Genomic DNA, 24261 nt, shown 5'->3' on the forward strand with positions numbered 1-24261 from the left:
GAGGTCAACACAATAGAACTCGGACGAGTTCAAGCCCGAGAAGACCTTCGGCCACAACCAGAGGGAGAAACCGACAAAGTCCAGATCGGGAACACACCTGAAAAAATAACAAACATAGGAGCAAACCTCGAAGCAGGCCTAAAGGAGGAACTCATAACCCTCTTAAGGGAGAATTCCGACCTCTTTGCCTGGAAAGCCTCCGACATGCCAGGCATAAGCCCCGACCTGATGTGCCATAAGCTATCAGTATACCCGGGATCCAGACCTGTCCAACAAAGACGCCGGAAGCTCGGACCTGAGCGCATGCAAGCAATAGAAGAACAAGTACAAGCGCTACTAGACGCAGGGTTCATTCGGGAAGTAAAATACCCCCTATGGCTCGCAAACGTGGTCCTGGTAAAAAAGCCCAACGGAAAATGGAGGATGTGCGTCGATTACACGGATCTCAACAAAGCCTGCCCCAAAGACCTATATCCACTACCAAACATCGATGCCTTAGTAGACGCAGCCTCAGGCTATAGATATCTCTCCTTCATGGACGCATACTCGAGATACAATCAAATCCCGATGTACGGACCCGACCAAGAAAAGACCTCGTTCATAACCCCAAGGGCAAACTACTGCTACGTAGTAATGCCCTTCGGGCTGAAGAACGCAGGGGCAACCTACCAGAGGCTAATGAACAAAGTGTTCTCAGAGCACATCGGACTACAGCTGGAGGTGTACGTCGACGACATGTTGGTAAAGACACAAAAAGACAGAAACTTGCTGACCGACCTCACCAGTGTCTTCGGCACCCTCAGAAAATACAACATGAGACTTAACCCGACAAAATGCACCTTCGCCGCAGAAGCCGGAAAGTTCTTAGGCTTCATGCTGACTCAAAGGGGCATTGAAGCAAACCCGGACAAATGCCAAGCAATACTCAATATGAAGAGCCCGACGTGTGTCAAAGAAGTACAACAACTGAATGGAAGGCTAGCCGCCCTATCAAGATTCTTGGCAGGATCGGCAATAAAATCACTACCTCTCTACTCGCTCCTAAAGAAAGGGAAACCCTTCTCATGGACCCCGGAGTGCGAAAAAGCCTTCCAAGAATTCAAGGAGTTCCTCGGGCAACCACCAATCCTAACCCGACCTTTAAAAGGAGAAGAACTCGTACTATACCTCTCGGTTGGAAACCGAGCAGTCGCTTCAGCGTTAATACGAGAAAATGACCAAGGACAACACCCCATATACTTTGTAAGCAAAGCACTACAAGGGGCCGAATTAAACTATCAGAAGATAGAAAAAATCGCCTACGCCCTAGTGTTCACAGCTCGGAGGCTCCGTCCTTACTTTCAAGCCCACACCATCAAAGTCCGGACAAACCAACCCATGAGACACATCCTGCAAAAAACAGACCTGGCAGGACGAATACTACAATGGGCGGTGGAACTGTCCGAGTTCGACCTCCACTATGAAGCCCGGACTGCCATAAAATCCCAGTATCTAGCCGACTTTATCGCAGAATACACGGAGAACCCTGGAACCCCACTCTCATGGAACCTGTATGTCGACGGGTCCTCAAACAAAACAGGAAGCGGAGCCGGGGTTATACTTGAAAGCGACCAAGGAACGCGGATAGAACTATCCCTAAAATTCGAGTTCTAGGCTTCGAACAACCAAGCCGAATACGAGGCCCTACTAGCAAGTCTAAAGCTAGCCGAAGAGGTCGGAGCCCAGAGAATCACAATCTTCAGTAACTCCCAGGTCGTCACATCACAAGTAAATGGAAGCTACCAGGCCAAAGACCCAACTATGAAAAAATACCTGGACCAAACACAGGCACAATTACGCCACTTTTCAGAAATACAAATCCAGCACATACCTCGGGAACAAAACGCCCGGGCAGACGCCCTCTCAAAGCTCGCCAGCACCAAGCCCGGAGGCAACAACAGAAGTCTCCTCCAAGAAACCTTACAATCTCCCTCCGTGTTAAGAGAGGAGGAAACGCTAAATATATCCAACCAACAGCAAGGATGGATGACCCCCACACTCAACTACCTGAAGTCGGGAACTCTCCCCACCGAAAGAAAAGAAGCTAAAAGGCTTGCAAAGGACGCCCAGAATTATACACTAATCCACGACGTGTTATACAGAAGAGGATTCTCAAACCCCCTCCTTAGGTGCGTTCCGACCTCAGAAACAAAGAACGTCCTCGAGGAAGTCCACGGAGGTATGTGTGGGAACCATCTCGGAGCTCGGGCATTATCCAAAAAAAAAATAGTCCGAGCCGGGTTCTACTGGCCGACCTTGCAAAGAGATGCAACGGAATTTGTGAAAATATGCCCCCCTGCCAAAAACACGCCAATTTCCACAAGGCACCACCAGAAGACCTTATCAGCATCACCGCACCATGGCCCTTCGCAAAATGGGGACTTGACCTACTCGGCCCGTTCCCCCAAGGACCGGGGCAAGTCAAATACCTCATAGTAGGGGTCGACTACTTCACAAAGTGGATCGAAGCTGAACCCTTAGCCACCATTGCGGCTCAGAAAAGCCGCAAATTCCTATACAAAAACATTGTCACAAGGTTCGGAGTCCCCTACTCCATCACAACGGATAATGGAACACAGTTCACGGACACAAGTTTTCAGAACTTAGTAGCCGAACTAAAAATCAAACAGCAATTCACCTCAGTCGAGCACCCACAAGCCAATGGACAAGCAGAGGCTGCAAATAAAGTCATCTTGGCAGGGTTAAAACGAAGACTCCAAGAGGCCAAAGGGGCATGGGCCGAGGAGCTCCCCCAGGTACTATGGGCATATCGGACAACCCCACACTCTACAACGGGAGAATCACCGTTCCGACTAGCTTACGGGATGGAGGCAATGATTCCTATCGAAATAGATGAAGGGTCACCCAGAGTCATCTTCTACAACGAAGAAGACAACCCGCAGGCACAAAAGGAAGAACTCGACCTCCTCCCCGAGGTCCGAGAAAGAGCCCGAATCCGAGAAGAAGCCTTAAAACGGCGAACGGCCCTCAGATACAATCAGAAAGTAATAAAGCGAAGCTTCTCCATTCACGACCTGATTCTAATCCGAAATGACATCGGAACACAAAAGTCGGGAGAAGGAAAGCTAGCCGCAAATTGGAAAGGGCCCTACAAGGTAACAGAAGTCTTAGGGACAGGCTATTACAAAGTATCCGACCTAGAAGGCAATGAGCTGCCCAGGGCCTGGCACGCCTGTAATCTAAGACGGTACTACAGCCAGAAAAACTTAACCCGAGGTGTACTCTTTTTCCCTACAAGGGTTTTTTAATGAGACACCCGGTTAAGTAAGACACCCGACCTAGTCAAGGGTAAACACTCTGTAAATATTCTTTCTTTTTTAATACTAATCAATTTTTTCTATTTTTTTTTCCTCATGATGAAACAAATCCTAGAAAGTACCCCGCCAAGGCGCATTAATTTATGCTCGGCAAAACGCAAAAAATCATTTGCCAAGAGACCACACAAGGTCGGCAAAGATAAAGCGACGAGGTTCAAATTAATGTGAGAAGTTATAAAGTAACTCTGAAAAGGCTCAGAAAAGCCAATAAAAAGAGATTACAAAAATAACTTAAAAAGGCCGACCAACAACAAGGTCGGACCCAACAAAAGGAGGTACTCGAAACGCCCGAGGCCCGAGAAAGAGCCCGGATCCAAAGAAAGAAGCCTTAAAACGGCGAAAACAAAGATTTCGAAAACGCTTACTAGAAAGTTGCTATACAACTAAAAAGTACAAGCGAAAAAACGAAAACAAAGATTTCGAAAACGCTTACTAAAAAGTTGCTATACAACTAAAAAGTACAAGCGACAAAAAAAAAAAAAAACGAAATCAAAAGAAAGGGTACAGCAAAAGTTCCAAGCGCTAGCTAAAAAGTTGTTATCCAAAAACAACTAAAAAGCATAAAAGCGGAACAAAAAGTCAAAATGCGAACAAAAACACCGCATAAATAAGCTAAAAAGTTACTACAAGTAGCTAATAAGCAAAAAGGTGTCCAAAGCGTTCACAGAAACCATCCAAAAACAAAAGAGCCCACAGGTCGGGCAAAACACCAAAAATAAAAAGATTACAGAGGATCAAGGTCCTTTCCAGACTCCACATCAACAGAAGGCTGCGGAGGAAACATAGATATCGGGACTGCATCAACAGCAACGTCATCCCGGTTTGAAACCTCCACACCAGATCCATCCCCGGCCAAAGGTAAAGTCGGGTTCTCCACCGGAACTTTGGGGTCGGACACCGGAACCTCATCCTCGTTGGGAGCAGGAACAATCTTTCCCTCCACAACAACGTTATCCGTACTAAATAAGCTCAGATCCAGGTCAGGAGCAAGAACTCGGACCTGAGCCTTCAAATTCTCAAACATAGCATCCATACCCTTGGCCACATGACCTTCTAGCTCGTAAAAATCATCCCGAACAGATTGCAACTTCTCCTTTGTCTCCACAAGCTCGGCATATATCCGAGTATAATTCTCCGTCGCCGCCTTCGCCATCTCCTCAGATGTCTTCGCTGCCGCCACAGCCGCGGTAGCTTTAGTTTTCTCTTTCTCCAAAGAGGCCTCCAGCTCAGTAATCCTGGCAGCCTTCAGTTGACTAATCCTATCAAACTCGGACTGAGCCTTCTCAAGTCGGGAGCTGGTCGCCCCAAGGGGGGATTTCTTGAACTCCCGGGCAATAGCGGCATGAAGACTAGCCATCCGGACACAGCTCCGCGCCATATACTGAAAATGATGCTCCATAGACACATCATCAGTAGAAATAAAGGTCTGAGGGAGAATATGCTGTTCAACCCAACCAAGAGCATCAAAGTCCTTATCGTTGAAACCGGCAAGCTCTTGAGAGGTCTTCTGCTTCTTGGGAGGAGGACCCGAGGACGGAGGAGGAGAAGAAGTAGCAGGCCCAGAGGTCGGAGGATCCTGACTTATAGCTCGGAACTGGGGAGTCGGAATAGTCTTCGACCGAGTCTGAACACCCACAGTAGTCTTCTGCGGAGAAGATCGGGCAGAAGCCTCCCCGGCCTCGATATTCCGAGCAGCCACAGACTTCTTCGTCCGACGAAGGAACTTCATGGAATCCGCCTGAGAAGACATCTCTGCAAGAAATAAAGAAAAGGATTACCACAACAGAAATTCCACCAAAAACAAGCAAAACCAAAATACTAAAAAAGATGAATCTCGGAAGAGGTCGGGAACTACCTAACTCGGAACGGAGAAGGCTTGGATCTCCCAACATTTTCTTCGTGTCCAAGTGAGGTGCCCGACCCCATAAACTGCTCACCACACCCACAAAAGCCTGCTCCACCTCATCTAGACTCTCAAAGGTATACTTAGCAGACACTACATTCTCCTGCCAACAAAGAGGAAAAGAAGGCTCCCCACTCTCATCTAGAAAGAAAGGTCGGACGTCTCCAGTAGCCCGGACCTTGAAATAAAAGTTCTTAAAATCGTGAAAGGACTCATCATACAGGGTACAAAACTTTCTTCCCTGGTTAGCCCTAAAAGAGACCCAAGATACCTTCCCTCCACCTGACCCCGGCTTCGTCAACACGAACAAGTAGGAAAAAAGAGAAATAGAGGGAGCAACGCCCAAAAACTGACACAAAAGTTGAAACAGCTTTAAAAATGCCCAAGAATTTGGATGGAGCTGCGTAGGGGCAAGGTTACAAGACCATAACACCTCGGACTCCAGGTCGGTAAAAGGAAGTCGGACACTCAGCTTAGAGAAAAAACAATCATAAGCGTAAAAGAAGAGCTTCTCGGAACTATCTAAGGGCGGGAAGCAAACTCTCTCCTCGGAATCCGGGGCTACTAGTTCATAATCCCTCTCAGACTCTCTATCTTCACATATGCTACATTGCCTACGAAACCTAGCTAAATATTCAGAATCTACCACAGAAGGGACTCTTAGAGGAACAGGATCTACCCAACCAAGACCACTTGGAATCTTGGTCGACATCGCTTGAAGAACCTTTCGAGACATAAAGTTCTTGCCTACAAAGAAGAATACAACAGCAAGCAAAAATCACATAAAAGCAGACAGCGAGAACCCATTCAGCAAAGCAAGAAACAAAGATCTTTTAGAAGAAAAATACAGCAACCCGGAGCAAAATACCAGAGAACAAAAAAGAGTCCCCCCCATGTACAAACAACTGGCGGCGCCTCTTTTCGGGGCAACCCAGGCATAGGGAAAAAGAAACAAACAAAGAGCCACACAAAAGAAACAGAAGCATATGTGCACAAGAAAAGAGATGGGAACAAACCTGGAAGAAAGAAATGAGGACGACGAGCTCCGAAGTAAGGAGAACGGAACGGCGGCGCAGAGGAAACCCCGGAAAGACACGCGGAAAGATTCGGGGAAGAAGAACAAAAGAAAAAGGAAGCGGTGCTCAAAAAGGAGATGGCGAAAACTCAGAAAACAGGAAGGGAACAGAATAAACGAAGAAAAGGACGAAAGGGGCAAATAAATAATGCCTTCACAAAGCCCGAACGGAAATCGAGGAGAAACGGTAAAATGCAATAAATGCAGGAACGGCCATTTTTGAATTTTGAAAAACTACTATGCCCGAGCTCGACCTCCCAAAAAGGACGAACTCGGGCAGGGGCACTGTTCATACCCTGACCGGGCTCCTCCATCTCGGCAAAATCCATGAAAGGTCCGACCTCGTCCCAAGGCCCACGCCTGAGGTCGGACCTCGGACAATAAAGCTAAGAAGGCCCATCAAAAGGAACGCAGCCCAAAACCTAAAGGCCGAAAAGGCCTAGGAAAGGCGGTTCCACAAAGATAGAGATAAAACTCCCAAAAGATAAGATAAGATAAGAATATCTTATCCAGGGAAGATCACGGCCAACTACTATAAATACACTGGAGCACCCAGGTATGACACACATTCCACATTCTACACATATCTGCTTGAACCCATGCTAACTTAAGCATCGGAGTGTCATTGCAGGTACAACCACCAACCACTCCACATATCAAGCTCGGGTCCCTGACCCCCACCTCGGGCCTCTCCAAGACGACCGAGCTACACGTTTCAGGTAACCCTCGGAACAGAAAGTAATAAGGAAAATGTGTGCAATGCACTTAGAAGAAACCAAGTGAATGAGGAGGGAGCACCAAATTGAAGATATATGACTAAAACAAACCAAGATGGCATATGTGTATTTCATCGAACACTTGGTGTGCATTGAACAAGCAATAAACAATTATGAGATACTCAACCAATTAGAAGCCCAAAATGAAGTATCAATCATCACACAACATTATCCACTCACAAAAATAATGAAAAACAATCAAGAAGATCCATCAAAGTAATCAAAGTTCAAGTTTAACATCCATGGAAAAACAAAAAGAAGAAAAAGTAAACAAGCAAAAAGCAAGTGGTATAATCAAGTAACTAAAAGAGAAAATAAGTAAATCAACAAGAAAAATCTAACTAGAAAAAGAAGTGATGCAAAGAATGTAATAGATGAGATATGGAGGAAGTAGAACCTTGAGAAGTGTAAAAGAACAAGGTGAATGTTCTTTTTGAAGATGAGAAAGAAAGGGAAGAGATGTGGTGCCACCGGAAGAGGTGGTGGTCGCCGGTGAGTAGCTGGAGACAGTGGTGGTGAAGTATGGAAGAGAAGAGGTGAAAAGAGAAGAGAAGGGATGGAAGAAGAAGAAGAAATAAATAAGAAAGAGGGTGAGAGAAGCAGGGCGCGCAGCTTTAAAACTAGTTCGCGCGACTGTAGAATCGGATTTCCTATCGGTAAAGAAATTTCACAAATATATAATCACGTTATAAGTATAGCTTCTAAACCAACAGAAAATCCTTTCGTACAAACGTTTGGTTGTCACAAGTAACAAACCCCTAAATAAATTGATAACTGAAGTATTTAAACCTTGGGTCGTCTCTCAAGAAATTGCAGGGAGGTGTTCTTATTATTGGTTATGAGTTGTGTAAATCGGGGTTTTGGATTGAGAAGTAAGAAGAGAAAATTGCAAAGAAAATAAATTAATTGAAGAAAATCTATTTGAATAAAAATGCCTTTACCAGGAGAAGACTAATCGGAAGTTCTATCCTTATTTGAATTTTCTCAAGATCAATTAGTAATTAGTAGTTGTTTCTACTTAGTTATCCCCCAACGAATAAAGGAAAGTCAAGTTAAAAGTCAACCTCTATTCACAAGTCATAATCCTCTCCCTTGGGAAGGATTAGAGTTAGTGACTAACAAGCCAACCAACAACGAACCAATTACAATTGAACTCTTGAGTATTCCAACTCAAGGGTCTCCCAATATTAATCAACTCCAAAACCAAGTTGGGAGCCTACTCTACTAACATGAATGTCATTACACCATATCATAACATAAATTGAAGAAAGCAATCATAAATATGAAATATCTCAAATTGCATTTAAATAGAGACTCAAATCTAACATGAAGAGTATAAGAGAATTGAGTAAAGGAACATTAAACTTGGAACTCAGAAGAAATTGGAAGTTGAAATAATAAGAAATCTTAATCCTAATCCTAGATCCTAAGAGAGAGGAGAGAACCTCTCTCTCTAAAAGATACGTCTAAATTGTAAAAAGTGTGTATTATGAGTCATCTCTCTTCATTTCTCTACTTTGCAGCCTTTAATCTGTGTTTTCTGGGCTTGAAACTGGGTCAAAAATAGCCCAGAATCGCCGGGGACGAAATCTGCCACGCTGGTTTTTCTGCAGAACGACGCGTCCGCGTGATTCACGCGTGCGTGTCGTTTTCTGTACGGCCACTATAGTGAATTATATATTAAATCGAAGCCCCGGACGTTAGCTTTCCAACGCAACTTGAACCGCATCATTTGGACCTCTGTAGCTCAAGTTATGGTCGTTTTAGTGCGAGAGGGTCAAGGTGACAGCTTTGCAGTTCCTTCAACTTCTTGTATTCCTTCCACTTTTGCATGCTTCCTTTCCATCCTCTAAGTCATTCCTACCCTGTAATCTCTGAAATCACTTACCATACATATCAAGGCATCGAATGGTAATAAGAGAGGATTAAACATAGCAAAATTAAGACCAAAGAAGCATGTTTTCAATCATAGCACAGAATCAGGAAGGAAAGTGTAAAACATGCAAACCATATGAATAAGTGGGTAAAGAGTTGCGAAGGCACTATGATGCGAGCGCGTCAGCGACGCTGGCGCGTCGCATGCCTCAATCCCCTTTTTTTATATTTTTTATAATGCAGTATGCAGAATGCAATGCTTAATATGAATGCTATGCATAATTCCATGTTCAAAAAAACTCAAAAACAGACTAAAATTAAAACTGAAAAAGGAATGATCATACCATGGTGGGTTGTCTCCCATCTAGCACTTTTAGTTAAAGTCCTTAAGTTGGACATTTGATGAGCTCCCTGTTATGGTGGCTTGTGCTTGTATTCATCCAAAAATCTCCACCAATGTTTAGAATTCCAGTAGCCTCCGGGATCCCAAACCAGGCGCCGAAAGCTTTCAAGCAAGTTAAAGCAAGTCACAAGGCCCCAAGAGTATTGATTGCTAGACTGAATTCTGGGGTCCCAAACCTTGCTTTTGCACCCGTCTTCCTGTCGAGCAATATTGTTCCATCCGGGTGGCAAGCAGTCTAAATTCTAACTGAAGCAGCCAAACAACTTCCTAGACCCCTTCAGTTGAGCTCTACACCAACCTTTGCGTTTAAAATCAAAGCTTCCAGCCATAATGAACCTTGCAGGACAATTCTTGCCACTGACCATTTTCCTCTTACTCTTAATGTCACAAAGAGCTCTAAGTTGACCATCTGTCTCCAGTAGCCCATATTCAAGTGGAATTAGAAAGCTAAGGGATATGAATTTTATCCACTTGAATATTGTGAAGGATGATGGCAACTTAGGGGGAGGAGTTTCTAATGAACTTGCAAGCTCCACTCCTTTGTGTTCTTCTTTGACAACTACCACCTCTTTGCAAGCTTCTTCAATATCAACCTCTTCCTCTTGGTAGCTTTCTTCCAATTTAATTTCTTCTTCATTGTTCACCAAGGGCATGGGAGGTTGTGCTTCTTCTTCTTTAATCTCCATGTCAAGTCCAATGGGAGAGGATTCAAATGTAGATAAGAATTCATTAATGATTGAATCCATCTCTTGATCATCCACTTCAAAGTCTTCAACCATGATATGCTTTGGAGGTTGTACACCCTCCTCAACATCAAATGCAAATGTCTTAGAAGGAGGCTCTATGACTTGAGTTTCCCATGGAGGTTCTGCATCTCCTAAGTCTTCAACCACTTCTTCCTCTTCAATGGCAGGCGTAGCTTCTTCCACTTGTTCCAGTACAAAATCACGCTCCTTATTGTCCACTGGAGTTTCTAGTGTCTCCTTCATGCTACGTTCTTCATTAGATTCTTCATATGAAGCCATGGGGGTTCCTTGAATGTCCGAACGTCGGAAAGGTAATCGATTTATCGCTTGATCTAGGTGCTTAAGTATGAAATTATATTCCTCCTTGATGGCTTCTTTTCTATGATAACTCCCTTCAACTACTCCTTCATCTGGAAAGGTCTCTTCTACCTTCACCTTTAGTGCCTCCTCTAGCTCCTTATGAAGTATGGATTCGCAAAGATGATCCCTTCTCTCTTGTTCCATGTCAATAGCATCATTGGAATCATGTTGCTCTTGGATTGATGGATGTGGGTGCTCTTCCATGGATGGTGGTGATGGGATGGAGAGATCATTCTGTGGTTGAGATAGAAGTACACTGGAGCTTGAGGGTTGAACATTGGAGGTGGAGGGTTGGTCCATACGGGATATAAGATTTTTGAGTGTAGAGGTGAGACCAATGAGAGAGGTAAGTGTGCTCTCCATAGGGGTTTGGGGTGGATAGGACGGTTCATTTTTTTGGAAAACAGGTTCATAATATGGAGGTGGTTCTTTTTTATAAGGATATGGAGATGGTGAATATTGAGGTGGTAGTTCTGGGTATGGTTCATATGGTGGTTGGTGTGGTGGATAAGGATTAGGGTCATCTGGAGGTGAATGGTGGAAAGGTACTTGTGAGTGTCGTGGTTCAAAGCTATGTTGAGGAGGTGGTTCATTGGCATATGATGGGGCTTGTTGGTAACTACAAAGGGGTCCACCATATCTATCATCTTGGTATGCATTGTAGAATGGTCTTCGTTCATGATATCTTGGAAGGTGTTATTGCCTAAAGGGTTGATCAGATCCTCTTAGCTCCGTCCATCTTTGATTGCTTTGACCTTGAGGCATATTCTTGTTATAACTTCCTCTTCCTGCAACATAGTTGTAACCAGACTCATAGCCAAAGGGGTGAGAGTTTATAGTAGTAGGAGAAAATAGAAACAAAAACTAACAAAAAGAAAATATTTTGAAAAAAAGATATGATTTTTGAAAAAAAAAAAGATAAGATAAGATTTTGAAAAAGATAAGATAAGCTTTTGAAAAAGATATGATTTTTGAAAAATAAGATAAGATAAGATAAAAATTTTAAAATCTGAATTTTTTTTAATATTTTTTTTGAAAAATATTTACAATAACCAATAATAAGGCACACGTTTGCAATTCACCGGCAATGGCGCCATTTTGAAGAATCGGATTTCCTATCGGTAAAGAAATTTCACAAATATATAATCGCATTGTAAGTATAGCTTCTAAACCAACAAAAAATCCTTTCGTACAAATGTTTGGTTGTCACAAGTAACAAACCCCTAAATAAATTGATAACCGAAGTATTTAAACCTTGGGTCCTCTCTCAAGGAATTGCAGGGAGGTGTTCTTATTATTGGTTATGAGTTGTGTAAATCGGGGTTTTGGATTGAGAAGTAAGAAGAGAAAATTGCAAAGAAAATAAATTAATTGGAGAAAATCTATTTGAATAAAAATGCCTTGACCAGGAGAAGATTAATCGGAAGTTCTATCCTTGTTGGAATTTTCTCAACATCAATTAGTAATTAGTAGTTGTTTCTACTTAGTTATCCCTCAACGAATGAAGGAAAGTCAAGTTAAAAGTCAACTTCTATTCACAAGTCCTAATCCTCTCCCTTGGGAAGGATTAGAGTTAGTGACTAACAAGCCAACCAAAAATGAACCAATTACAATTAAACTCTTGAGTATTCCAACTCAAGGGTCTCCTAATATTAAAAAACTCCAAAACCAAGTTGGGAGTCTACTCTACTAACATGAATGCCATTACACCATATCAAAACATAAATTGAAGAAAGCAATCATAAATACGAAATATCTCAAATTATATTTAAATAGAGACTCAAATATAACATGAAGAGTATAAGAGAATTGAGTAAAGGAACATTGAACCTGGAACTCAGAAGAAATTGGAAGTTGAAATAATAAGAAATCCTAATCCTAATCCTAGATCCTAAGAAAGAGGAGAGAATCTCTCTCTCTAAAAGCTACATCTAAATTGTAAAAAGTGTGTATTATGAGTTATCTCTCTTCATTCCTCCACTTTGCAGACTTTAATCTGTGTTTTCTGGGCTTGGAACTGGGTCAAAAATAGCCCAGAATCGCCGGGGACGAAATCTGCCACGCTGGTTTTTCTGCAGAACGACGCGTCCGCGTGATTCACTCGTGCGAGTCATTTTTCTGTATGGCCACTATAGTGTATTATATATTAAATCGAAGCCCCAGACGTTAGCTTTCCAACGCAACTGAAACTGCATCATTTGGATCTCTGTAGCTCAAGTTATGGTCGTTTTAGTGCGAGAGGGTCAAGCTGACAGCTTTGCAGTTCCTTCAACTTCTTGTATTCCTTCCAATTTTGCATGCTTCCTTTCCATCCTCTAAGCCATTCCTTCCCTGTAATCTCTGAAATCACTTAACACACATATCAAGGCATCGAATGGTAATAAGAGATGATTAAACATAGCAAAATTAAGACCAAAGAAGCATGTTTTCAATCATAGCACAGAATTAGGAAGGAAAGTGTAAAATAGGCAAATCATATGAATAAGTGGGTAAAGAGTTGATAAAAATCACTCAATTGAGCGCAAGATAAACCATAAAATAGTGGTTATGAGCGAACGACATGCACATGCAGGATGCGCTGGCGCGTCGATGAGAGTTGAGCGAGGAACGCGGGTGCTTCATTGGCACACCCGCGCAAGTATAACTGTTCCCCTAGCTTAGAACTGGCAGAAAGTTGGCATAAGTCTCGGTCTTTTATACCAGAGTTGGCATGCAGCACAGGCGCGCGGACGTGCACATTGTGCTGACGCGTGCCTGATGGGGTTGGCTACCAGAACAGACGCGCGCAGTGCGCGGACGCGTCGGTGCGGGCACAGGCTACGCACAAGAATAGCACAAGCATGGCACAACTCTTGGTTTTTTGTACTGGTAAGTGCACAGTGCACGATCGGCGCGTGCGTGCATAGTGTGCTTGCGCGTCGATCGCCAAGTTGCAAGGGGGCACGCTGGCGGCATGCACGCTGGCGCGTGGGGGCTGGCACGAAGTGGACATAAAGTGAGCACATGGTGGGCATAACTCTCGGATTTTTGGCCCAGGAGTAAGAATGCACCACCAGCGCGCGCACGCACAGTGTGCTCGTGCGCGGATGACCTTTTTCCTTGTTTTTCTTTTAGCATAACAAGAGTTATTCTAACACATTCTTGGTAGGTGTTTAAGCTAGTGGGCAAGGGAACACTTCACAACTTCATGCACGATTCAAAACATAGCATTCTCTCGACTTAAACAATTCTTCCATACCAAAATAATGAAATCTATCTAAACATCATAGTTATACAAAAAGATCAATAAAACTAGTATTCCTAAGCAATCAACAACATTAAGAAGTCACAAAATTCACAAGATTCTAAAGCTAAAAGCAAGATGGCATACACAAGGAATATCTTACCACGGTGGGGTGCCTCCCACCAAGCACTTTTCTTTAACGTCCTTAAGTTGGACGGTGAGTCGCTCAAGCTTCTTCTTCTCTAGGTGCATCCGCTAATAGGAACACCTCTAGGTCTTTTGGGAGCTTGTAGCCATGGTACTTCTTCACTCTATGTCTATTCACCTTGAAAGTTGCTTTACTTTTAGGATCAAATAATTCCACCACTCCATAAGGCTTTATCTACTTCACCTTGAAAGGTCCTTCCCATCTAGAGCGGAGCTTGCCAGGCATGAAACGAAGCCTCGAATTGTAGAGGAGAACCTCATCACCTTCTTGGAAGTCCTTCTTCCGGATGTGATGGTCATAGAATCCTTTAGTCTTTTCTTTGTAAATTTGGGCATTCTCATACGCTTCGTTCCTCAAACACTCGAGCTCCTCTAGTTGCAATTTTCTGGCTACTCCAGCTTGGGTCAAATCCATGTTGCACCGCTTTACCGCCCAATAGGCTTTGTACTCAATCTCAACCGGAAGGTGGCATGCCTTACCATAGACGATCCAGAAGGGACTCATCCCCAACGGAGTCTTGTAGGCCGTTTTATACGCCCATAGTGCAACTCCTAACCGGAGGCTCTAATCCTTCCTTTGCAGATTAACTACTTTCTGCAAGATTCTCTTAATCTCCCAGTTGGACACTTTCGCTTGTCCATTGGTTTACAGATGATAAGCAGTTGCAACCTTATGCACCACTCCATAGCGCTTGAGCAGTGCCTCTACCTTCCTATTACAAAAGTGGGATCCTTGGTCGCTCAGGATTGCTCGTGGCGACCCACAACGACACACAATATAGTTTTTGATAAAAGAAATGATGGTATTGACATCGTCAAGGCAGGTAGGTATTGCTTCTACCCACTTTGACACGTAGTCAACCGCTAACAGGATATACAGATACCCACTGGAGTTGGGAAACGGTCCCATAAAGTCAATGCCCCATACATCAAATATCTCACAGAACAACATAGGCTGTTGAGGCATTTCATCCCTTTGGGATGTGTTTCCCGACTTCTGACACTGATGGCAAGATACATATAACCGGTTAGCATCCTTGAATAAGGTCGGCCACCAGAATCAACAATCCAACACCTTTTGCGGTCCTTTGTGGGCCAAAGTGGCCACCACATTCAGACGAATGGCAAGCTTCAAGAATGGGTTGGATTTCAAACTCCGGAACACATCTTCGAATTACTTGGTCTAGTCCCCTCTTCCACAAGTGAGGGTGATAAACCACTATTTTATGGTTTACAATGTGTTTAATTGTGTGGTTTTATCATGGTCTTTACCCACTTATTCATATAATTAGCATGCATTTATAATTCCTTCCTAAAATTATTACATGATTGAAAACTTACTTCCTGGAGACCCTTTAATTAGGTATTTTAATTCCCCTTTATTCCATTCAATGCCGTGAGTTGTGTGTTAAAGTGTTTCAGGCTTTATAGGGCATGAATGAGTGAGAGATTAGGAAGGAAGCTTGCAAAATTGGAAGGAATACAAATTGAGGAGATGATCAGCGAGAAGTGACGCGTACGCGTCAGCAACGCGATCGCGCAGAAGAAAGTAATTCGCAGTGACGCGGCCCCATGAGTGACGCGAACGCGCGGATTGGAAAAGTAAAAGCGACGTGGAGGCATGGAGGACGCGCCCGCATGGAAAAGAAAAACGCCGAACGACACGTCCGCGTGAATGATGCGTCCGCGTGACGTGCGCAATCTGCAGAATTTCAAAAGTCGTTGGCAGAGTTTCTGGGTCGGATTTCAACCCAGTTTTTGGCTCGAAATTACAGACTAGAGTCAGGGAACATGAAGAAATGAGAGACATAATTCATTCTGCACAATTTTTAGTTTTAGATATGGATTTACTCCTCCCCTAGGTTTTTCACTCACTTGAGCATTCATAATTAGCATTGGAAGATTTTGGCTTTAGCTTTTGAGAAGAGTTTACCTCCGGTACTAGTCATCTTATTTTATTATTTACTTTTTATATTTACTCTTCTATATTCTTAATCCCTTTAGAGTTGACTTTGGCTTATTTTTACACGTTATTAATATAGACTATTTTTATTTTCAATTAATCCTTTTATTATTATTTATAATGTCTTCTTTTATTTTCACCATTAATTCTGTGGATTTTATAATTATGATGAGTGAGTAGTCTCATGACTTGATTGGGGATGATTGAAAGGAACCCTTGAGTTGAACTACTCAAGAGAGAAATTATAATTGGGTTTATTGTTGAATCACCCTCTAATCATTAACTCTAGTCCTTCCCAAGGGAGAGGATTAGGACTTATGATTAGAAACTGATTTTCAACTTGCTTGACTTTCCTTTACCTAGTAAGGGTTAACTAAGCAGAGTAACTTCCAATTATCAATTAATCTTGAGAGTATTTTAACAAGAATAGGGCTTTCAACTAATCTACCCCATTCAAGGCTTTTATTTAAAATTAATTAAATTCTCTAATTTAAATCTCTGTTTATCAACTCAACCATTTTTGAAAACACCTGATTGATGAAATAGCACATCTCCTTGCATCTCGTTGGGAGATGACCTGGGATTCATACTCCCAGTATTTTAATTTTCAATATTGTGACAACCACTTTTTAAATTGATAAGCGGATTTTCAGCTTGTTAAGGACTATACTTGCAACGTGTCCCTATTAATAAATTCTTAACTCGCCAATTTCCGCCACGTCAATTTTTGGCGCCATTGCCGGGGAGTTGCAACAGTGTGCTAATTTATTGATTGGTATTTATTTTAATTGAAATTTTTCTTTTCATTCTGTCACTATGAGCTGTACGTTTCTTTCGTTAAATGACGCGTTCACTTCTTGATCCAAGCTTGCCAGCATTTGACCTTGAGATTGAAAGAACTCTTTCACGTATAGGCAAGCTTGGCGTCGGTGACTCCTCTTTGAGGACGAACCTGAACCGTCATCTAATGAAGAAACAATCTCCCTCTCTACTGATGCAGTTCATTTACGTGCAGGTGACATGGCAGCGCCCAGAAGAGTCACTATCCAGGAGGAAGGAGCCCCTGATTTTACACTCTAACAATTCCAGGCACACCACCCAGCAGTAGCTATAGATTTTGAAATAAAGTCTTCACTACTCAACTTGATGCCCAAGTTTCATGGCTTACCTGCTCAAGAGCCTATCAAGCATCTTAGGGATTTCCAGACTGCTTGCTCTACTATTAAGTGTGATGGCACTGATGAAATCTCCATTCTGTTGAAAGCCTTCCCGTTTTCTCTGGAGGGAAAGGCAAGAGAGTGGTACTACACTCAACCCGGAGCAACTGTTTCCAACTGGGATACATTTAGGAGAAAGTTTCTGGAGAAATTCTTTCCAGCTGAAGTTGCCGATAAGCTGAGGAAGGACATGTCTATGATCGTTCAGGATGAATTTGAGACCCTCTATGAATACTTGGAACGCTTCAATAATCTTCGAGACGCATGCCCCCATCATATGATTGACAATATAGTGTTGCTCGGCTACTTTAAACAGGGTTTGAAATCTCAAGATAGGACCACATTGGAAGGTGCTAGTAATGGTTCTATGAAAAAGCACAAGACTACGGACGAAGCATGGCAATTGATCAGCGACTTAGCTGACTCTACTAGGAATCACAGGCAGAAGCAAAGTTGGTCAAGAGCTGTTGCAGAGGTATCCACTAGTAAAGAGACTACTACTATAGCTCAGAGCTTATGTGAAATGACCAACTTGCTGAAGCAGATGCAACTGAATCAACAACAGCCTCAGCAAGTTCAGCCTTCTCCACCACAGCACAGCCAGCAGTTAGTTCCACAAAGAGTATGCAAAATCTGTGCAGATTACAGTCACTATACCGATGAGTGTCCGCAACTCTAACCAGAAGACAACACTGTAGCAGCCACTCATAACTTTCATGACCGCCCCAATCAAGGGTACAATCAAGGTGGCAACTATAACAAAGGATGGCAGGATAACTCTAACCAAGGCTGGAGAGATAATTCTAACCAAGGTTGGAGGGACAATCATAATAGAGGAGGCAGAGATAACAATGGAAATCAGAGGTGGAATAACAATAACAAGTTCAGGCAGCAGAATCAGAATCAGTCCTACAGAGCACCTCATTTAAGACAGCCTCAAGCATCTTAGCAGACCTCTCAAATCACTTACCCCTCTTCATCTTCTAATGATGAGTTACTACAATCTATTGATCGGAGACAACGGGCTATGGAAAATAATTTTAATGCAACTCTGAATGTTTTGACTTCTACTTTACAAACCCTTGTCTCACAAGTTGGATCACTGACCAACTCCAACAACCAATCCTCAAGCTCTGGTGGACTCTTGGTGCACGAAATTGTGTATGCCAATATTAATGGACTATTTAGCACAGCTTCACACAACTAACCAGCAAGTGCACTGGGTTGTCCAAGTAATACCTTACGTGAGTAAGGCTCGATCCCACGGAGATTGTTGGCTTGAAGCAAGCTATGGTTATTTTATTATTCTTAGTCAGGATATCATTTATAATTATCAGTTTGAATGAGGAAAAATAAAAGAGTATGAAATAAATACTTATTATGCAGTAATGGAGAATATGTTGGAGTTTTGGAGATGCTTTGTCTTCTGAATTTCAGTTTTTCTCTTGTATTCCTCTTCCCTCACGCATGCAAAAGTGCAAAGTTCCTTCCATGGCAAGCTCTATGTAGGGTGTCACCGTTGTCAATGGCTACTTCCCATCCTCTCAGTGAAAATGGTCCAAATGCTCTGTCACAGCATGGCTAATCAGCTGTTGGTTCTCGATCATGTCAGAATAGAATCCATTGATTCTTTTGCGTTTGTCATCACGCCCAACACTCGCGAGTTTGAAGTTCGTCACAGCCATCCAATCCCAGAATCCTACTCGGAATACCATAGACAAGATTTAGACTTTCCGGATTCTCATGAATGCCGCCATCAATCTAGCTTATACCACGAAGATTCTGATTAAGGAATCTAAGAGATACTCATTCAATCTGATGTAGAACGGAGGTGGTTGTCAGACACACGTTCATGGATTGAGGAAGGTGATGAGTGTCACGAATCATCACCTTCTCCATAATTAAGCGCGAATGAACATCTTAGATAGGAACACGCATGCTTGAATGGAAAACAGAAATAATTGAATTAATTCATCGAGACGCTGCAGAGCTCCTCACACCCAATAATGGGGTTTAGAGACTCATGCTGCCAAAAGGTACAAATTTCAGATCTAAAATGTCATGAGATTCAAAATAAGTCTCTAAAAGTTGTTTAAATACTAAACTAGTATCCTATGTTTACAGAAAATGAGTAAACTAAGATAATTGGTGTAGAAATCCACTTCTGGGGCCCACTTGGTGTGTGCTGGGGCTGAGACTTAAGCTTCTCGCGTGCCTGGGCTGTTTCTGGAGTTGAACGCCAGGTTGTAACGTATTTTTGGCGTTGAACTCCAACTTTTGACCTGTTTCTGGCGCTGGACACCAGACTGCAACATGGAACTGGCATTGAACGCCAGTTTACGTCGTCTATCGTCGCGCAAAGTATGGACTATTATATATTTCTGGAAAGCCCTGGATGTCTACTTTCCAACCCAATTGAGAGTGCGCCAATTGGACTTTTGCAGCTCCAAACAATCCATTCCGAGTGCAGGGAGGTCAGAATCCAACAACATCAGCAGTCCTTTTTCAGCCTAAATCAGATTTTTACTCAGCTCCCTCAAAAATATGATTTTTGCTTAAAAACTAATAAAATTCTATTAAAAACTAATAAAAACATGCTAAAATTTATATGAAATTACCCCCAAAAAGCGTATAAAATATCCGCTCATCACAACACCAAACTTAAACTGTTGCTTGTCCTCAAGCAACTAGATAAATAAAAGAGGATAAAAAGAAATCAAGAAGCAATAATATCTCAGAGTTTTAAGTGAAGCTCAGATTCTAATTAGATGAGCGGGGCTAGTAGCTTTTTGCTTCCAAACAGTTTTGGCATCTCACTTTATCCATTGAAATTCAGAATGATTGGCATCCATAGGAACTCAGAGTTCAGATATTATTATTGATTCTCCTAGTTTAGTATGTTGATTCTTGAACACAGCTACATTATGAGTCTTGGCCGTGGCCCTAAGCACTTTGTTTTCCAGTATTACCACCGGATACATAAATGCCACAGACACATAACTGGGTGAACCTTTTCAAATTGTGACTTAGCTTTGCTCAAGTCCCCAATTAGAGGTGTCCAGAGTTCTTAAGCACACTCTTTTGCTTTGGATCACGACTTTAACCACTCAGTCTCAAGCTTTTCACTTGGACCTGCATGCAACAAGCACATGGTTAGAGACAGCTTGATTTAGCCACTTAGGCCTGGATTTATTTCCTTGGGCCCTCCTATCTATTGATGCTCAAAGCCTTGGATCCTCTTCACCCTTGCCTTTTGGTTTAAACGGCTATTGGATTTTTCTACCTCTTTTGCTTTTTTTTTCACAAATTACTGACTTTTCATTTTTTTCGCAAGCTTGTTTTTCACTGCTTTTTCTTGCTTCAAGAATCAATTTCATGATTTTTCAGATCATCAATAGCATTTCTCTTCTTCATCATTCTTTTAGGAGCCAACAATTTTAACATTCATAAAATTCAATAAAAAAAATGCACTGTTCAGGCATTCATTCAGAAGACAAAAAGTATTGCCACCACATATAATTAATTAGAATTTTCCTTATTAAGAACTTGAAAAAATATTGCCTCTTTATTCTAAAAATCTACTATTTAATTCATGTTTGATGATGATGAGAAAAATAAATTATAGCTTAATTGGAGATAAAATCAAAATAGAGATACTAATTACTACTACTAATATATAACTTCTAAGGTAAATTCATAATAAGAACAGTTATCACAGAGTTAAGGCAAAGATTAGGACTCAACAACCTTTATTTTGGGAAGTGGGTGTTCCTCTATACTGTGGGATGCTTGATCCTTCAAGAGATAATTTCGGACGCTTCAGTTCCTTCAAGTCACATCATTGCTCTTCCTGTTCCCTTAGGTGCCATGATCTTGATGAGTTTTAGCTCAGTGCTCATGGCAAATCACACCAAACTTAGAGGTTTGCTTGTCCTCAAGCAAAAGAAAGGATAGGAGAGGAATAGAGGGAGAGGCAATTTCAAAATTCAAAAGATATGATGAGTTGAAAAAGATTTGAAAAAGAGTTGGATTGGAAAAAGATTTATGTTTATGGATTAAGATACATTTGATATTTTTGAAAAAGGGATTTTAGAAATTAGGATAAAAATTTTTTGGAATTGAAGGATGAGAGTTTATAACATGTTTATGCAAGAAATCATGAATTGAAACAAAAAAAATTAAAAAAATTATGAAGTAAAAACGAATTTACCTCCTCCCCACCATCCTGGCGTTAAACGCCTAAACGCTGCATGTTTTGGGCGTTTAACGCCCATGTGCAGCTTCTCCTGGGCGTTCAACGCCCAGCTGTTGCTTCTTTCTGGCGTTGAACGCCAGGAACTCCTTTGTCACTGGGCCTTTTTTTGAACGCTCAGGACGCTGCAAATCTGGCGTTGAACTCCCAGAAGGTGCTTCTTTCTGGCGTTCAACGCCCAGAAGATGCTCCTTTCTGGTGTTCAACGCCCAGATGGCTATCCTTACTGGCGTTGAACGCTTAGTAGGTGCTTCTTTTGGGCATTCAACGCCCAAAACAGCTTTTACTGGCTTTTTCGTACCAGTGAGCTTCCTTTTTTTGCTGTTTTATCCTCTGATTCCTTCTGTAACTTTGTGAACTTAAGCAGTTGCTATTTTACCTTGAAGATACTTGACATATACCTATAAAAATTAATTAATTAACAAATAAGCTTTGTAAATGGCTGGGTTGCCTCCCAGCAAGCGTTTCTTTATTGTCTTTAGCTGGACTATTACTGAGCTTTAGTTAAGTCTCAGTTTTGAGCATTCTTGCTCAAAATTGCTTTCAAGATAATGTTTGACTATCTGTCCATTAACAATGAATTTTTTGTTAGAATCACTATCATGGAGCTCTACGTATCCATATGGTGACACACTTGTAATCACATATGGTCCTCTCCACCGAGATTTCAATTTTTCGGGGAATAATCTGAGCCGAATTAAATAGCATAACTTTTTGCCCTGGCTCAAAGACTCTGGATGACAATTTCTTATCATGCCATCTTTTTGCTTTCTCTTTGTAAATTTTTGCATTCTCGAAAGCATTGAGTCTAAATTCCTCTAGCTCATTTAACTGGAGCAATCGTTTTTCTCCAGCTAACTTGGCATCAAGGTTTAGGAATCTGGTTGCCCAGTAGGCCTTATGTTCCAGTTCCACTGGCAAGTGACATGCCTTTCCATACACAAGCTAGTATGGAGAGGTCCCTATAGGGGTCTTAAATGTTGTTCTGTATGCCTGGTGCGCGAAATTGTGAACAATACTTTTCACAACTCTCATAATCCCCGGTCATGAACCCCAAAAACTTGGTAGCTCAGTACCATGGCATTACACAACTTCGCACAACTAACCAGCAAGTGCACTGGGTCGTCCAAGTAATAAACCTTACGCGAGTAAGGGTCGATCCCACGGAGATTGTTAGTATTGAAGCAAGCTATGGTCATCTTGTAAATCTTAGTCAGGCAAACTCAAATGGTAATGGTGATGAACGAAAATAACAAAAAGGTAAAGATAGAGATACTTATGTAATTCATTGGTAGGAACTTCAGATAAGCGCATGAAGATGCCTTCCCTTCCGTCTCTCTGCTTTCCTACTGTCTTCATCCAATCCTTCTTACTCCTTTCCATGGCAAGCTTGTGTAGGGTTTCACCGTTGTCAATGGCTACCTCCCATCCTCTCAGTGAAAGCGATTGCATATGCTCTGTCACAGCATAGCGGAATTCATCTGTCGGTTCTCAATCAGGCCGGAATAGAATCCAGTGATTCTTTTGCGTCTGTCACTAACGCCCCGCCTTCAGGAGTTTGAAGCTCGTCACAGTCATTCAGTCATTGAATCCTACTCAGAATACCACAGACAAGGTTAGACCTTCCGAATTCTCTTGAATGCTGCCATCAGTTCTCGCCTATACCACGAAGACTCTGATCTCACGAAATGGTTGGCTCGTTTCTCAGACGAGCACTCGGTTGTCAGGCGATCAACCATGCATCGTGCAATCAGGGATCCAAGAGATATTCACTAGAGCCTTGATCGCTTGTAGAACAAGAGTGGTTGTCAGTCACCTTGTTCTTGGGTGAGAATGATGATGAGTGTCACGGATCATCACATTCATCAAGTTGAAGAACAAGTGATATCTTAGAACAAGAACAAGCGGAATTGAATGGAAGAACAATAGTAATTGCATTAATACTCGAGGTACAGCAGAGCTCCACACCTTAATCTATGGTGTGTAGAAACTCCACCGTTGAAAATACATAAGCATAAGGTCTAGGCATGGCCGAATGGCCAGCCTCCCAAAGAGGGTTAAATCATAAAAACATGATCAAAAGATCCAAAGATCGAAAGACTCCCTAATACAATAGTCAAAGGTCCTATTTATAGAAAACTAGTAGCCTGAGGTGTACAGAAATGAGTAAATGACATAAAAATCCACTTCCGGGCCCACTTGGTGTGTGCTTGGGCTGAGCAATAAAGCATTTTCGTGTAGAGACTCTTCTTGGAGTTAAACGCCAGCTTTAGTGCCAGTTTGGGCGTTTAACTCCCATTTGGGTGCCAGTTCCAGCGTTTAACGCTGGGATTCCTGAGGGTGACTTTGAACGCCCGTTTGGGCCATCAAATCTTGGGCAAAGTATGGACTATCATATATTGCTGGAAAGCCCAGGATGTCTACTTTCCAACGCCGCTGAGAGCGCGCCAATTGGGTATCTGTAGCTCCAGAAAATCCACTTCGAGTGCAGGGAGGTCAGAATCCAACAGCATCTGCAGTCCTTTTTGGTCTCTGAATCAGATTTTTGCTCAGGTCCCTCAATTTCAGCCAGAAAATACCTGAAATCACAGAAAAACACACAAACTCATAGTAAAGTCCAGAAAAGTGAATTTTAACTAAAAACTAATAAAAATATACTAAAAACTAACTATATCATACCAAAAACATACTAAAACAATGCCAAAAAGCATACAAATTATCCGCTCATCACAACACCAAACTTAAATTGTTGCTTGTCCTCAAGCAACTGAAAATCAAACAAGATAAAAAGAAGAGAATATGCAATGAATTCCAAAAACATCTATGAAGATCAGTATTAATTAGATGAGCGGGGCTTTTAGCTTTTTGCCTCTGAACAGTTTTG

The 24261-nt window shown here is 42.2% G+C and overlaps 1 non-coding gene across 1 annotated transcript; it reads right to left on the reverse strand.

Annotated features, from left to right (window-relative positions):
* Positions 1–17300: 17300 nt before the first annotated feature.
* LOC112700507 (small nucleolar RNA R71) lies at positions 17301–17408 on the reverse strand. Its single transcript, XR_003153415.1, has one exon. It is a non-coding gene; the product is annotated as a small nucleolar RNA R71 (small nucleolar RNA).
* Positions 17409–24261: the final 6853 nt, after the last annotated feature.

This window comes from Arachis hypogaea, chromosome 6 (assembly GCF_003086295.3).
Source record: "Arachis hypogaea cultivar Tifrunner chromosome 6, arahy.Tifrunner.gnm2.J5K5, whole genome shotgun sequence".
NCBI lineage: Eukaryota > Viridiplantae > Streptophyta > Magnoliopsida > Fabales > Fabaceae > Arachis > Arachis hypogaea.